This window comes from Myodes glareolus, chromosome 26 (assembly GCF_982192425.1).
Source record: "Myodes glareolus chromosome 26, mMyoGla1.1, whole genome shotgun sequence".
Lineage (NCBI taxonomy): Eukaryota > Metazoa > Chordata > Mammalia > Rodentia > Cricetidae > Myodes > Myodes glareolus.
The window spans coordinates 39904225-39917638 of NC_142051.1; the positions used below are offsets into that span (position 1 = coordinate 39904225).

Consider the following 13414-nt stretch of genomic DNA (forward strand, 5'->3'; position numbering starts at 1 on the left):
GCACAGAGATCAATATTGTTTTGGTATAGTTGGATCTCAGTTGATCACCTGCTGAAGGTGTAATTTAATTGTGAATAAGTCAGAGATTTCACTCAGCACTTCCCACAATGCACAATCCATAGCTGACAGTAATGTCAGAGCATTAAGCATAGTCCCCAAACCACGAAGTAAAGAAGAGATCTGAGAAACTAACTCCAAGCCCAATGAACATCAACCACAGTGCATTTTCAGCAACAAAACCACCCATGCAGGGCTGTAAAGAGATCACACTTTATTTCAAGGACGATGGAATTTTTGGAGACTCTTCTGTATTTGAAAAAGTTTTTTTTGTTGTAGTCGGACAAATAACTCCTATTGTAATACATTTTAAAAACTTAGGCTTCCAACGTCCTGTTTCCTCAAGTGGGACATATTTTCAAAACTGGGAAGTCAGAATGGATAGACTGTCGTCTAATGGAAGAGAGTCGGTGAGTAGTTTTTATTTATTTATTTATTTTTGCACATTACAACTATGCCAGTTTCAATTAAAGAGACAACCTCTAAAACATGGCTATTAACCTAACCAACAATTAGAAAGCCTACACACGGAAAGTAGATTACAGCTTATTTGATGGAACCCTCAATTACTAATTGCAGTGTTAAGATCAAGGTAGGTAAGTTGGTCAGTGTGCTTAGGGGGTGGAGTGATAACTAGAAACCAATGCCAATGTGAAGTTCTGAGTGAAACAAGGGAACCTAAGAGAAATGAGAGAGGAACAAGTCAAACCAAAGGACCTACAGGGGGATCCCTCACCCAAATCCACACGTAGCCAACGAGGGATCCAGGCTGAGTGGAGTGATTGGCAGAGATTCCCTGCCTCCGGCTCACTGGCAACCACACTGCCCCATATCCTCCTAACTCAACAGATTAGGGAATAAAAACAAAGCTGTCCTTTAGAAGGCTGCATGGTTTCAGTAAGCGACTTAAAGATACTAAGAACTGTGTGTAAAAGGGGGGATGTTGGTTTACATTTCTCACTGAGCTTAGTTTCAATTTTAAATACATAGTAGTCAAATATTTAGGCACAAGGTATACATGTCAGAAGGAAAATAAAAGAGCCATTGCTAAGCACTTATGCGTCAAGCTGCATTTGTATAGCACAATTTACTAATTATTAATCTTTTTTTTGGTGCTGGGGATTGAGCCACATTCTCCTTAAGATTTCATGGAGAAATGTACATATTTTGATATCTAATTTAAAGCATCAACTTACAATCTAGCTAGATGAGGAAAGTTGCTCCATAATTTTAAATATAAATATTGGGAAATACAGGGTGATTTTAACAGACTCGGAATTTCTGTTTAGTCAGCAAAGAGTTCTGAGATGAACTGCAATAAAAAAAAAACAGGAACAACTACATGATATCATCAAATCCATTTATCATGTGTTTGTCAATTTTTAATGACTGACTTCTCCACTTAGAATTCTGGGGGAGCAGGATTCCTGGGGTTTAGGGTAGAGCCTGGTACAGAGGAAGTACAAAGTAATGTTGTTGAACTGTTCTGTGATCCTTGTCTCCGCTTAGATGGAGTCACTCTAGACAGTTCAGCTATTATCGGATCATCTCCCCTTCCTTGTTTGTTTCACCCTTTAAACGGAATACACCCAACGAATAGGCACTGGCCCTCTACCACAGCTCGGTTTACCTGTATTCCTACATCCAGCGTCACTACATAACAACCAAGGCCAGATAAATCACCTTTTAGGTACTTCCAGTTCCGTCCACACCCACCTTCAGGGCTAGGTTAGAGAGCTGTCATTTTCTAGTTTTATTTATGTTTAATGACGAAATACCCTGGCCCCTTATTCAAAATCTTTGAAAACGACCCCCCCCCAAAGAAATAAAAACCTACATATAAATTCCCTCATCACCCCCTCCTTATAGTCCATCTCATCTGCCTCCAGGAAAGCGGCTACCTTCCTACTGATTCCAAACTTTGGTTATTCAAAACGAGCATATTCCACGTGCCTCTACAAGTCCTACGTTTGTTCCCTCTGCCTAGGAAGCTCTCCTTCTTGGCGATGACATCCTCTGGCAGCTTCTTGCAGTTCTTTCAAGATCTAGCCACTTCCAACCCTCCGACCGTCTCCCTCCTTCACAAACTCCCATTTCCACGCTCCTCAACCCTTTGAAGGCTCGGACTGTTTTCTTTGGTTTCTTATGAAAGCAACAGTGTGCCTCATTGTTCTTGTGAGAGACCACGCTTCCGTTCGTGCCCACACTTTAGAGATGGAGGAAGACCGACCACCGAGGTGTCATAATTTGAAAGAAACAGAAGTGGCAAGAGGCTAAGAAGCCGGGTCAGAGCACAGACCTCCAGGCTTTCAGCCAAATTAAAAAAAAAAAAAAGCCACTTTTGAAGTTCACTGCCGTCTATCACTACACTGTAACAATCACATGGTTACATTGTTGCTTTGACATCCAAATCCCCTTCCCCCATGTTTCCTGAAGGAAGGGCCAACATCCTCCTTTGGCATCCAGTGGTGACTGCAGGGTTCCCCTCTCTCTCTCTCTCTCTCTCTCTCTCTCTCTCCCTCTCTAGTAAAGGGGAAGGGGGTTGCTCTGTCTGAAAGACTTCTGCTTAGGACCGGTCCCCGCTGCGTTGGTTTGTGTTTCTGGAAGCCTCAGCGCCCACGACGTGAGCGGACTTTAGGGTTGGAAGGGGCTCAAACTCTCGGGAAGAGCAACATTCCAGGGCGCTCAGAAGCGGCCTTGACAGGCGAGCTTCACACACTCTCCAGCGTGGCGGAGACACTTAGGAGGGGTTGTCGCTGCCACCGACCAGGCAGCCGCAAGGATGCTCCGTTACCGTCTCCGTCCTTCAGCGTCCAGCTCACCGCAGGGAGCCCAGGGGGCGGGGCTACAGACCACGCCCCCCTGTTCTGATTGGCCCCTTCGAAATAGGCGGCAGCGCCCGGCGGCGAACTGCGGCGGCGGCGGTTGGTCCCGGGAATGCTCGCACGCACGCACAGATTGAGCCCGAGGCGCCCCGCAGGGAGAAGTGACTTCGCTCCCGGGCTGGTGGGTAAGTGACTTCCCTGTCAGATGGCCCTTTTCCTCCCGAACTTTCCGTCGCTTTCCCTAGGTGTCCCCTCCCTCACCCCCCGCACACACACACACACACACACACACACACCGGGCATCCCGGGACTCGCGCCCTGCTCTCCCGGAATTCTAGAGTCCGGGATGAAAGTTCAGGTGGGCTACCAAGCTGTGGGATGCCAGGAGCTCTGCGATTGGCTGGCGGAGGGGTCCGCGTGCTGTGATTGGCTCCTGGCGCTGTCACGGTGACATTTAAGCTCGCCTTCCTACACCTGCCCTCTCGGGTGAATCAGAGTGGGCTACAAGTGCTAGCTGCTCAGCGCGGGGAGCACAGCGTGGAGCCGCGACCCGTCCGGCTCTGCTGAGTGACAAGCTAGGGCAGGGTGACCGGGACAGCCTCTTCCTCGGCGTCCAGCCAGAGAGGGACACTCGATTCCTCATCCACGCCCAGGGAAAGAAGTGATGAAATCACTGGCCCTGGACAGACCGCGACTCACTGTCACATTGCCGTCCTGTCCCGTGGTAGGCACTGCAGGTTCTTCCCTATTTGTCCTCTGCAGGGCTCAGCTCTCCAGACTTAACGGAATTAGGGAACATTAGTGACGCCCTTGCTCAATGCTCTCCCACCCACACCCCCGGGTTTGGAGAACTGAGATGGGGTGGGGGGTGCTTGCAGAATGTCCTGGAAGGGCGGAGGAGTCATTTAGAGAGCTTGTGTCCCTTTGCAGACGCCCCCGGTTCCATCCTATCCCCTTTAAAAACCGAGGGTCTGAGACGCTCAGTGATCTCTTTAAAATGAAGAAATGTGGTTTTCTGCAGGCCCCGTCTAGGTCAGAGTTTGAGTTTCTCTTCGCCCAGGTGAGAACGTTAATGACTACCCTTACTTAGGAGGTAAGCTTTTGCCAGCTGCCATGGGCTCCCCTCTCTCTAGCATGACCACAGAATGATTAAAACTTGAAATTTTCCCGCACGCTTTAGGAGGAAACTAGTGAGAATATTCTGGTGTAGCTCCAGGCGTGTTGTCCCATCTGACTCATCGGTTTAAGAAACTCACTCTGGCCAAATGACACCGAACGTTAGCTGTCTGCTGTTTGAACGCTGTTGAATTGAAAGTGGGTTTTCCTGTTTGTTTTGTTTTTGTGTGGTTTTCCAAGTGTCTCGGAGTTGATAAGCACGTGGTGTCTGTCTGATTGCAGTTTGTACTAGGTATGCAACTTTAGACAAACTAGTAAATCTTCATAAGCCTAACTTTCCTAATCTATTTTTTAAAAATTACTAATAGCTTCTACTTTATTGCCATGAGGGCTTTGGGGAGTCTATGAAATAATCCGCAGAATTAATATAACGTAATACCAGACACTGGTGATTATTATGTTTCCACGCGATTTAATTTGGGCTAAAAGTTAGAAAACTACCTTGAAAAGACAAAGGGGAGCACAGGTGAGGACCGTGGCCGAGACAGTGAAGCCTGTTTCCTATCGAAACAGGTGAGTACAAATATTCAAAAGTTGTAGTGAACCCTCGTGTTGCTGTTTATCGAGAGCAGTGCAGAATTGCCTGGTGTAGGGTTCTGGATGCTTTGCTTGTCCTGCGGTTGAGCTTACTACTCCAGCCTCTCTGGTGCTGTCTGTGTTTAATACTTAGGGTAACTAAAGCTGGGAGAAGGGGAAGGCGAGTTCTCCTACCGACAGTCAGATCCTTTTCGACAGTATTTAACATTTGCATTGTATTAAGCAGCTTCCCCAGGCTGCCTTGTTTGTATGGCTCACATTGCTGCTTTGCCATGCAAATTGACTTATTAGGAATCTTTTATGATTTAAAAATTACAAATTAGCCAGGTGTTACGAGCCTTTCATCCCAGCCCTCAGGCAAGCAGAGGCAGGCAGATCTCTGCGAGTTCAAGGCCAGCCTGGTCTACAGAATGAGTTCTAGGACCGCCAGGTCTACACAGAGAAGCCCTGTCTCGGGGGAAAAAAAAAAAAGAAAAAAAAGTGACTAAAAAAAAATAGAAATAGCTTATGATGGGAATTCAAAGTGTGTGGTAGAGGAATAATGTCAAAACATACACATTGTCAGTTAAAAGAAAAAAGGAATCCCATCGTGTTTGGAAAGAAATTCAGAAGGGATGCTTCCGATTTATATTTCCCATCTGGGTTTTATTAACCACTTCTCCCCTCCCCTTCTAATATCTTAATTTCTGTTTGGAGATAAAGGACAAAGCCCCTGAACCTCAATAATGTTTTTCAAACTCACTGTTGAGAAAAGTAAAGGTTTAAAACGAATGATGCAACACTATTGTGTTTTGCCATCTTTCCATAGTGTGTGAACGTATTTATCCTCCTCTTACTCGTTTCCCCGTTTGGACCGGGTACCCCTTCCCATGCCTATGATGTGATGTATATTGAGAGAATGGGAAGCGAAGCCAATTCATTTCCAGTAGAATTTCATTGTCACAGAGAACCGCCTCAAATAATTTTTGCAAGACCATGATTAAAATGACATGTCTCAGGTGTTTCTTCTAAGACTGGAGTAAGTTTTCCCACTGAGTTGCACTGTGACACACTGGATGTTTTGATTGCTGGAAAGTTCCTAAGTATTTCTATAGGAATTCTAAACCTTCACAGAACTTGGCTGCAATAAAGTGTAGCACACACATGAAATGTAATTCCGTCTTTGTTGCTGATAGGATCTTGGGAGTTGATGTATTTCCCCATCAGTCAGTCGTATGCTAGGCACTGCTGGAGCGTGCTGGAGCGCTATCTGATAGAGATGTCTGCTTACTGTCATGCAACATAAATTTATTCTAAGAACTTATTATGGTTGCTTTGATGGACTCTCTCTCTCTCTCTCTCTCTCTCTCTCTCTCTGTGTGTGTGTGTGTGTGTGTGTGTGTGTGTGTGTGTGTGTGTGTGTGTGTATGAATGAGTCTTTCTGGTATTGGAACTCTGGGCTATATGCATGCTAGGCAAGTACTCCTGACCAAAAATACATTTAGTTGTGGCTCTGTTAAGAATCAATCATCTTTCTTTCTTTCTTTCTTTCTTTCTTTCTTTCTTTCTTTCTTTCTTTCTTTCCTTCCTTCCTTCCTTCCTTCCTTCCTTCCTTCCTTCCTTCCTTTCTCTCTTTCTCTCTTTCTCTCCTTTTTTTTCTTTCTCTCTCCCCCTCTTCCTTTCTTCTCTTCCTTTCTCCCCTTCTCACTCCTCTTTCCCTGTGTTCTTCCCTCCTTCCCTTCCTTTCTTTTGACCTGTGTTGTGTGGTGGTTTGAATGAGAAAGTCCTCCCACCTCCACCCCCAGGCCTATATGTTTGAGTGCTGGGTCCCCAGTTGGTAGAAGTGTCCCCAATTGGTAGAAGGACTTGGAAGTGTAGCTTTTGTTGGAGGTGTGTCGCTGCGGGGGTTGGGGGGACTAACCTTCTTTCCCAATGAGCTCTTTCTGCCTTGAACTTACGGATCAGATGTCAGCTCACAGCGACTGCTCCAACTTTCAGATAAGGATATAAGTTCTCAGCTACTGCCCCAGTGCCTTGCTTGCCTGCCTGCTGCCATGCGTGATCATGGGTCATGGACTCACCGCCTGGAACGTTAAGCCCCCCAATAAACTCTTGCTTCTAAAAGCTACCTTGGTCAGGGTGTCTTATCCGAACAACAAAAAAAGTTACTGTTGCTTTGTGACCCAGGCTGGCCTCAAACTTGTGGAAACCCTCCTGCCATAGACTTCTGAGTGCTGAGATTGTAGATATGTACCAGCATGTCTATTCTCATATCACTTCTCAGCCACACTCATATTTTTAGGACATAGTGTGAATGTCCTATAAGCTATTTGAGAAATTTTCAGTTAATGGACAATTACATATACCTATATTATATTATATTTTATTTCCTTATGTTAGTGTACTGTATATTTCCCATACAGTCTTTTAATTGAAGCAATGAAGTTGAACTGATTTTAAATTTGTGTTAAAAGTGTTTTGTAGGAGCGGGGGCTAGAGAGATGGCTCAGTGGTTAAGATCATGCACCGCTTTTGCAGAGGACCCCAGTTCAGTTCCCAGCATCCTTGCTGCCAGGTAACTCAAAACCACCTATAACTAACTCCATCTCCAAAGGATGGGGACCCTTCTGGCCTCCTTGGGTACCTGGACTCAATGCATACTGTCCTCAACATACATGCAATTTTAAAAAGTCTTACAAAACATTGTTTCATATCCCAAAACTAAACTGAAAATTTTCAGATGAAATTGAGTTTTTGCCAAACCCTGGAAGAAGAGTTTTTGAATTCTCTAACAAAGGAAGTGCCTCTGTATTCTGTACGTGCTGTGTGCTGTTTCAGTAAGTTAGCTGCAAATCTTGCTCCCACCGCCTTGTAGATCTGGAGATTGAATGCAGGGCTTGTGTACAGCCGAGTGAGTGCTCTGTTACTGGCCTACATCTCAGTCGGCAAGCTCAGTTTTTCTGAAGTCTTTGTCTGCTATTGAAGCCGCTCTTTGTTGTAGGTGAATGTAGCCCAGATTTGTGTCGTCAGTGTTTCGTATTACCTTTTAACCTTTAATAATACACATTTAGGAATCAATTTAGGGTTGCTGAATGTTAGTTTTTCTTCTTTTAACTTTGAGGCAGGATCTTGATACGTGGCCCAGGCCTTGAAATCATAGACTTCCTGCCTCAACTTCCCAAGTGTTAGAAGGGTACAAAGCAACACAGATTTGTCTTATAGTTTGGGGCTAAAAAGAGTTTTAATATTACTTATGAAAGAAGGTGTGGGCAGTCTTTCTCTCCCCCCTCCCAAGAGTCCTCTCTGCCTTTGCCAGTGCCCAGGAAGCCCCGCGTTCATTGGCTGCTTCCCTCTTCACAGCCTTGGTCTAGGACTCTGATCTCTGCCTCTGACGTTTTCCCATCCTGACCCTTCTTTGCCTCCATGACTGACCTTTCTTCACCCTGTTTTAAGGACTCTTGTGATTGCATTAGTTATGTCTGGAAAGTCTCTCATCTCAAGGACTTTTATCTTTCTGCAAGATTCTTTTTGCCTTGCCACAGCAGGTATTGCAGCCCACGGGTAATAAAGATCACCTCTGGGTACTGTTCGTGTCTGTCTGGTACAGACTGCGGTGTAATAAACGTGTCGGATCCGGAGGAGCAGTCATATACATCCTCGTGTGTCGCAGTGGTCAGAGTCCTCGCCCGTTTGTGCAACTATTCGGTCCTGTGTTCTTAGAACTCTGCCTGCCCCCAGCTTAGTCATTTGCTCTTCCTAGTGGGTCCTCGGACTTAGGAGTCAAAAGTCCGCGCCAAGCCCAGAGTCTCTCCTTTGGCCTGTGGACCAGTACAGAACCCTCGGCTACTTCTCTAGCATCACGTCTGCCTGCGTGCAGCCATGCTCCGCTCCGCGGTGATAACGGACTAACCTTTGAAACTACAAGCAAGCCCCCAGTGAAGTGCCTTCTTTTCTAAGAGCTGCCTTGTTGTTGTGTCTCTCTTCACAGCAATACAGCAGTGACGAAGACAGTGGTGTATAAATTCTGTGTTTCTGCAAGGGAGACACCTTTGGATACCAGTTCAGTCAATACATTCTGTCATTGAATTGCTGTTGGGGCTTCCCAGCTCCCCCTTTGGATTGCTCCCCCTCTTCTGTAGACATGCCCTGTGCTTCCCTCACTGTCTCTGCCTCTCCCTGGGTCTTCCTCTCATCCTTCCCCGCAGGTCTTTTCCTTACATCTCCAGCCATGTGCGTTTTGTTTTCTGCTCTTCTTTGCTAAACCCACTTCTGTTTTACTTCTGTATTCCTTTGTCCTCAGAGAGCTTTTTAAAACTGAGTGAGACCGTGCCACCGCTCCCTCACTGAGACTGTGTAGTGATTTCCCTCTGCGGTGAGAGTGGAATCTAATTTCCCCAGCAGGGCCTGTGTGGCGGGGCCACCCTTCAACATTATTCTCGGCCACACGCTCTCCAACCTCCAGCCACTGTGTCTTAAGTTCTTGGAATGTGTCATACCTTCTTCATATGGAGCCTTTGTTATAAGTGCACAGAACCCTTCTTCTTTTGGCCAAAGTCTTCCATTCTTCAGGTTTATGCTTTTCTTACGGAAAATTTATTTCATTCAGTTGAAGTCTGAAGTATGTCTCTGCCATCTTTCTCTTGAGAGATTGTGTTCTTTGTTTGAGAACATGGCGTGGTTTAACATCATACGTTTACTTGTCTACTTTCCACGTCAGCCTTCTCCAGTGGTGTTTGCTCCGTGAGGGAAGGAACATGATCAGCATGTTTACCTCAGTTATGGTGACTAGTCCAATAAAATGTGTTGGCGGATGTTTATTGAAGATATGAGTGTGTGTGTCTCATGAAACAGGATATATCATCCTCATCCTGAGTAGTGACCTAGAAGTAAGGCCGAATGGAGCAGGGACCTTTGTTTAAAATACCAATTTACAGGCAGAGGACATGGCTCAAGAGAGCGCAGATACGTTCTCTGCAAGGATAAGGACTAGAACTGACTCAAAAGTGGGCTTGCGTGCGCATGTCCGTCACCCCAGCATGTTCCGTGGAGTGGAGATGGGCACACCCTAGGAGCTCACTGGCCAACCAGCATCCCTGGAATGGAGAGCCTCCAGTTCAGTGAGAGAGGAGACTTCTGATCATCTGCTCTGGCCTCTGCATGTGTGTGTGGGGGGGGTCTGTACCCCATCTACTCCTATGCACACATGTGCACTGCACATATCCAGACCACACACTTATGAAGACTTATTTTAGCAAAGAGAATCCTGAGTTGTATACTCTGACTTCGGGTTTTATTGTGGCTGTATTAAACCTTTGATTTTCATTATAGCCATACATTTGTTAGGAAATTAGCCTAAGTTATATTTGATGGTGTTTGAGTTCTATTAGTCTTGTCTTGTCTTTTTAATTTTATTAAGTGAACTGTAATTATGTCTCATCCTAGATTTAATGTAAGTCATTTGTTAGGTGCCCCTGTGCCAGGTGTCCTCTCATTTTATTTTTCTAACAGCCATCTGACGGGATTGTGATACTCTGATTTTCTGAGAAACTTTTAGGTTCCAAAAAGTTAGCTACATCACAGTCTTATAGCTGATTTATGTTGGAACGGGAATTGAATCCAGATAAATTCAATACTTTGTACTTCCATAGTGCTATTTTGATGGTGAGTATATTAGTATATACTTTAAAAATATATGGAAAACATTTGATATATATGTAGCATTTCTATTTTCTCTGCTAAGTATCTAAGAAATATTTAGCTAAGAATTTTAAAGCTGAAAAATTTAAATTTCTGCATATATCAGGAGTACTATATTCTTCAACTATTTTAGAAAAAGACATGAAGATGGTGGAGCATTTGACACACATTGCAGGCACACAGACTCGTAGGAAAATGTCTCTCCTTTCCCTGCTCTCCCAGCTTGGCACGTGGTCCGCTCCTTGCGGCTTATATGTACTGGCAGTCATCTGGTGGCCGAGTGCAGACCGGGTATCAGGTCTGTAGCAGTCCCCTTCCCCCCAAAGAATCCTACCTTATTTGTTTGCCTTTTCTCTGCTTTCCCTAGTTGATGGCAGATTTCTGTCAGGCTTGTGTGGAGGGCTTTAAGTCCTTCCCATCAGTTTTACAGTGTTGGGGAGGAATTGGGACATTCCTGCAGCCCTGGGAAGGAATGTCCGCAGAATGGTTTTCTCTCCTATGCTCTGGTCCAATTTATAGAAGAGCCTTAAGAAAACTAATTGCAAGGTCCTCATTATTGCTTTTTGGGATGAGCAGCAGGTTGGGCTCATTCCTGGCCAGGGTGCGTGTGGAAGACATACCCCGTTTCTAACATCTTCCCCGGAGCTTCAAAGCTTTGTTGGCTTGGGAAAGATTATCTTCCGGATTAGGGTGCAGTTTGGACTTGGTCACATGAGAGTTCTTGTTTTGTTTTTACTCAGTCTAAAGGGGAGGGGAGCCCAACAATCAAAAAGTCCTGTTAAGGCTGATAAAGAATTGAAGTCATCTTCTCCAATAAGACAGGAAGAAAGAAAGAAAAGCCAAGTGAAGTATACCCCAGGAATCAAGTGTACCCCGAGGAACGAAGTGTTGCTGGTTCAGATTGAGGCTGAGACTCGGGGAAGGATAGAAATAAGGAAGACAGGATAAAATGGGTAAAGGAAATTGAGCTTGTGGTGCAGAGCAGGGCCTGGGGTGACGAAGCAGCTACTCTTGGATATGAAACTGGCTTACAAGAGGAATACAAAGAGCTAGATTGTGTGTGTGTGTGTGTGTGTGTGTGTGTGTGTGTACATACACACATATAAATGTAGTAATATTTTGTTTGTAATTTAACAAATAAGCTTGCCTGAAGATCAGAGTGCAGAGCTAAGCCACTAGAGGCCAGGCAGTGGTGGCACACACCTTTAATCCCAGGATTTGGATGTTAGAGGCAGATGGATCTCTGTTAGTTCCAGGCCACCCTGGACTACATGAGATTGAATCTGAAAGAGAAACAGAGCTCATATAAAGGTGATCTCAGCACTTGGCATCCCAAACCTTTAATCCCAGCACTAGGGAGTGGAGATAGGAGTGATAATGGTTGGTCAGAGAGAGGAATGTAAGGTGGGAGGAGACAGGAGCTCATTGCAGTCTGAGGTTTCAGAGAGACAGATGCAGTCTGAGGAAGCAGTCTGAGGACAGGATGCCCCTTCTGCCTGAGCATTGGTAGAGGTAAGGACTCTAGTGATTGGTTGCTCTGCTTCTCTGAACCGAACCCCCGATGGCTGGCTCCAAGTTTTTATTATTAAGGCCAATTAGATTCATGCTACATACATACATACATACATACACACACACATACATACGCATACAACTGGCTCCCTATATCTGAAATAAGGTGAGTACTCTTTAAGTATCTGGTTAACTGATTCAGTCTGGACAGTTTATAAAGGTTTTCCCTAAATAAGTAGTGTACATATTAACCTTTCAGAGCTGAGTGTCTATTACAACTTACTTGCGTACTATTTTGTTACAAATTAGTTCATTTATTTATTGTTGAGCCCAAGGCTTTGCACATGCTGGACAAGCATTCTGGAAACATTTTAAGAGGCGATGCAGGTGGTTATGTTTCTGTCCTTGCGAGAGCGCTGTCTCTTGTACAAGAAGAATTTGAAAGCATGACTTTTGCTAAAGTTCAAGTGACTGTTGTACACAAATTCTCCATTTCTTTCATAAAACTAATTTTGTTGAATCTTCCCTAAAAAGTGCAGCTGCTGAGCATTCCCGGGAGGCCCTTTTGTGAATGTGCCACCCTGTTCTGGGCGTGCACGCGCCTTATAATTGCAGCTTTCTCTTGCTGGGGGTCGGCAGCGCCAACTGTTAGAGCTCTTGTCTGATTATGTGGAACCTCATTTTAATGGGCGCAGCTTCTTTGCTGCATTTTTACGAAGTGGTCTCGGAAGCCTCACACTGTGGACTTTTGTTGGGGACAAAGGGTTATTTATGCTAAAGGAGAATGTATTCCCCACGGAATTAGCTGGTGGGACGCACAAGTAGCTCATTAGCAATGCGCACTTGTGCGTTGGCCTTTTGCTGTGGTGGAGAGAAGGAAAACAGATTAGAAAGGGCATTCTGTGGTCTTTTGCCTTCTGCAGAGAAAATGCGGTAGAACCTTAAGCCCTTCGGTTAGCTTTAGCCCAGGTTCCTCTTGTTCCTTAGAGGATGCGCTGTGTAGAGTTGGCACTGTGCACGAGATGTCTGTGAGGGAGCCAGGGGAGGGTATAACCCTGGAAACAGGTAACGTTTCAGTCTTATAAATAGTTTCTTAATTTTCTCCTAAAATCTCTTAGTGACAGCTTCTAATAAAAATAGTGTGTTATCTGCCATAAACAAGCAACAGACCCATGTTTTATGTCATCTATAATATTCTCTCTTTAAGCCTCTCACTTATTTTCTCACTGAGAGCGCATTCGTGTATCGATCTAATTTAATTTATTGGAGTTGATCTTTCCTTTGTAGATTTCAAGACCTTAGCTTTGACGCCAACACTGCTGTTCCTCTTGTTTTGGACAAATCATCACAGAAAGGTATCGAGTATTTTTAATTCGCAGTTGAAACGGATGGTTTACTTTACTGTCTCGTCTAGCAGAGCACGTTTATGGCTCAGCATGTGATTTATATACCAAGTCCATATGACTTGTAGAGATATGACCACTACAAAGAGATCAAAGATGCTTGCGTGTCAGTATCGGGTTTGAGGGGTGTATTTATGTCACTTTGCATTATTAGATGGGAAAAAATTGTGGGAGACTGTTGTGGGAAGAGCCACTCTTGTCATGAATTCTACCTCACTGCCGAGACAC

The 13414-nt window shown here is 44.8% G+C and overlaps 1 protein-coding gene across 3 annotated transcripts in view; it reads left to right on the forward strand.

Moving 5' to 3' along the window:
- The first annotated feature begins 2960 nt into the window (after positions 1-2960).
- The window catches only part of Gas2l3 (growth arrest specific 2 like 3), a 30843-nt gene continuing 20389 nt past the window's right edge, over positions 2961-13414 (forward strand). Inside the window, exons 1-2 of one of the 3 annotated variants that reach the window (XM_048418505.3) lie at positions 2961-3067; positions 13071-13138. The gene's annotated coding sequence lies outside the window, so the exon portion shown is untranslated. Of the gene's footprint in view, positions 3068-3942; positions 3976-11692; positions 11784-13070; positions 13139-13414 lie in introns of those variants that run through there. The other 2 variants (XM_087901938.1, XM_085683383.2) reach the window with 2 other exon arrangements.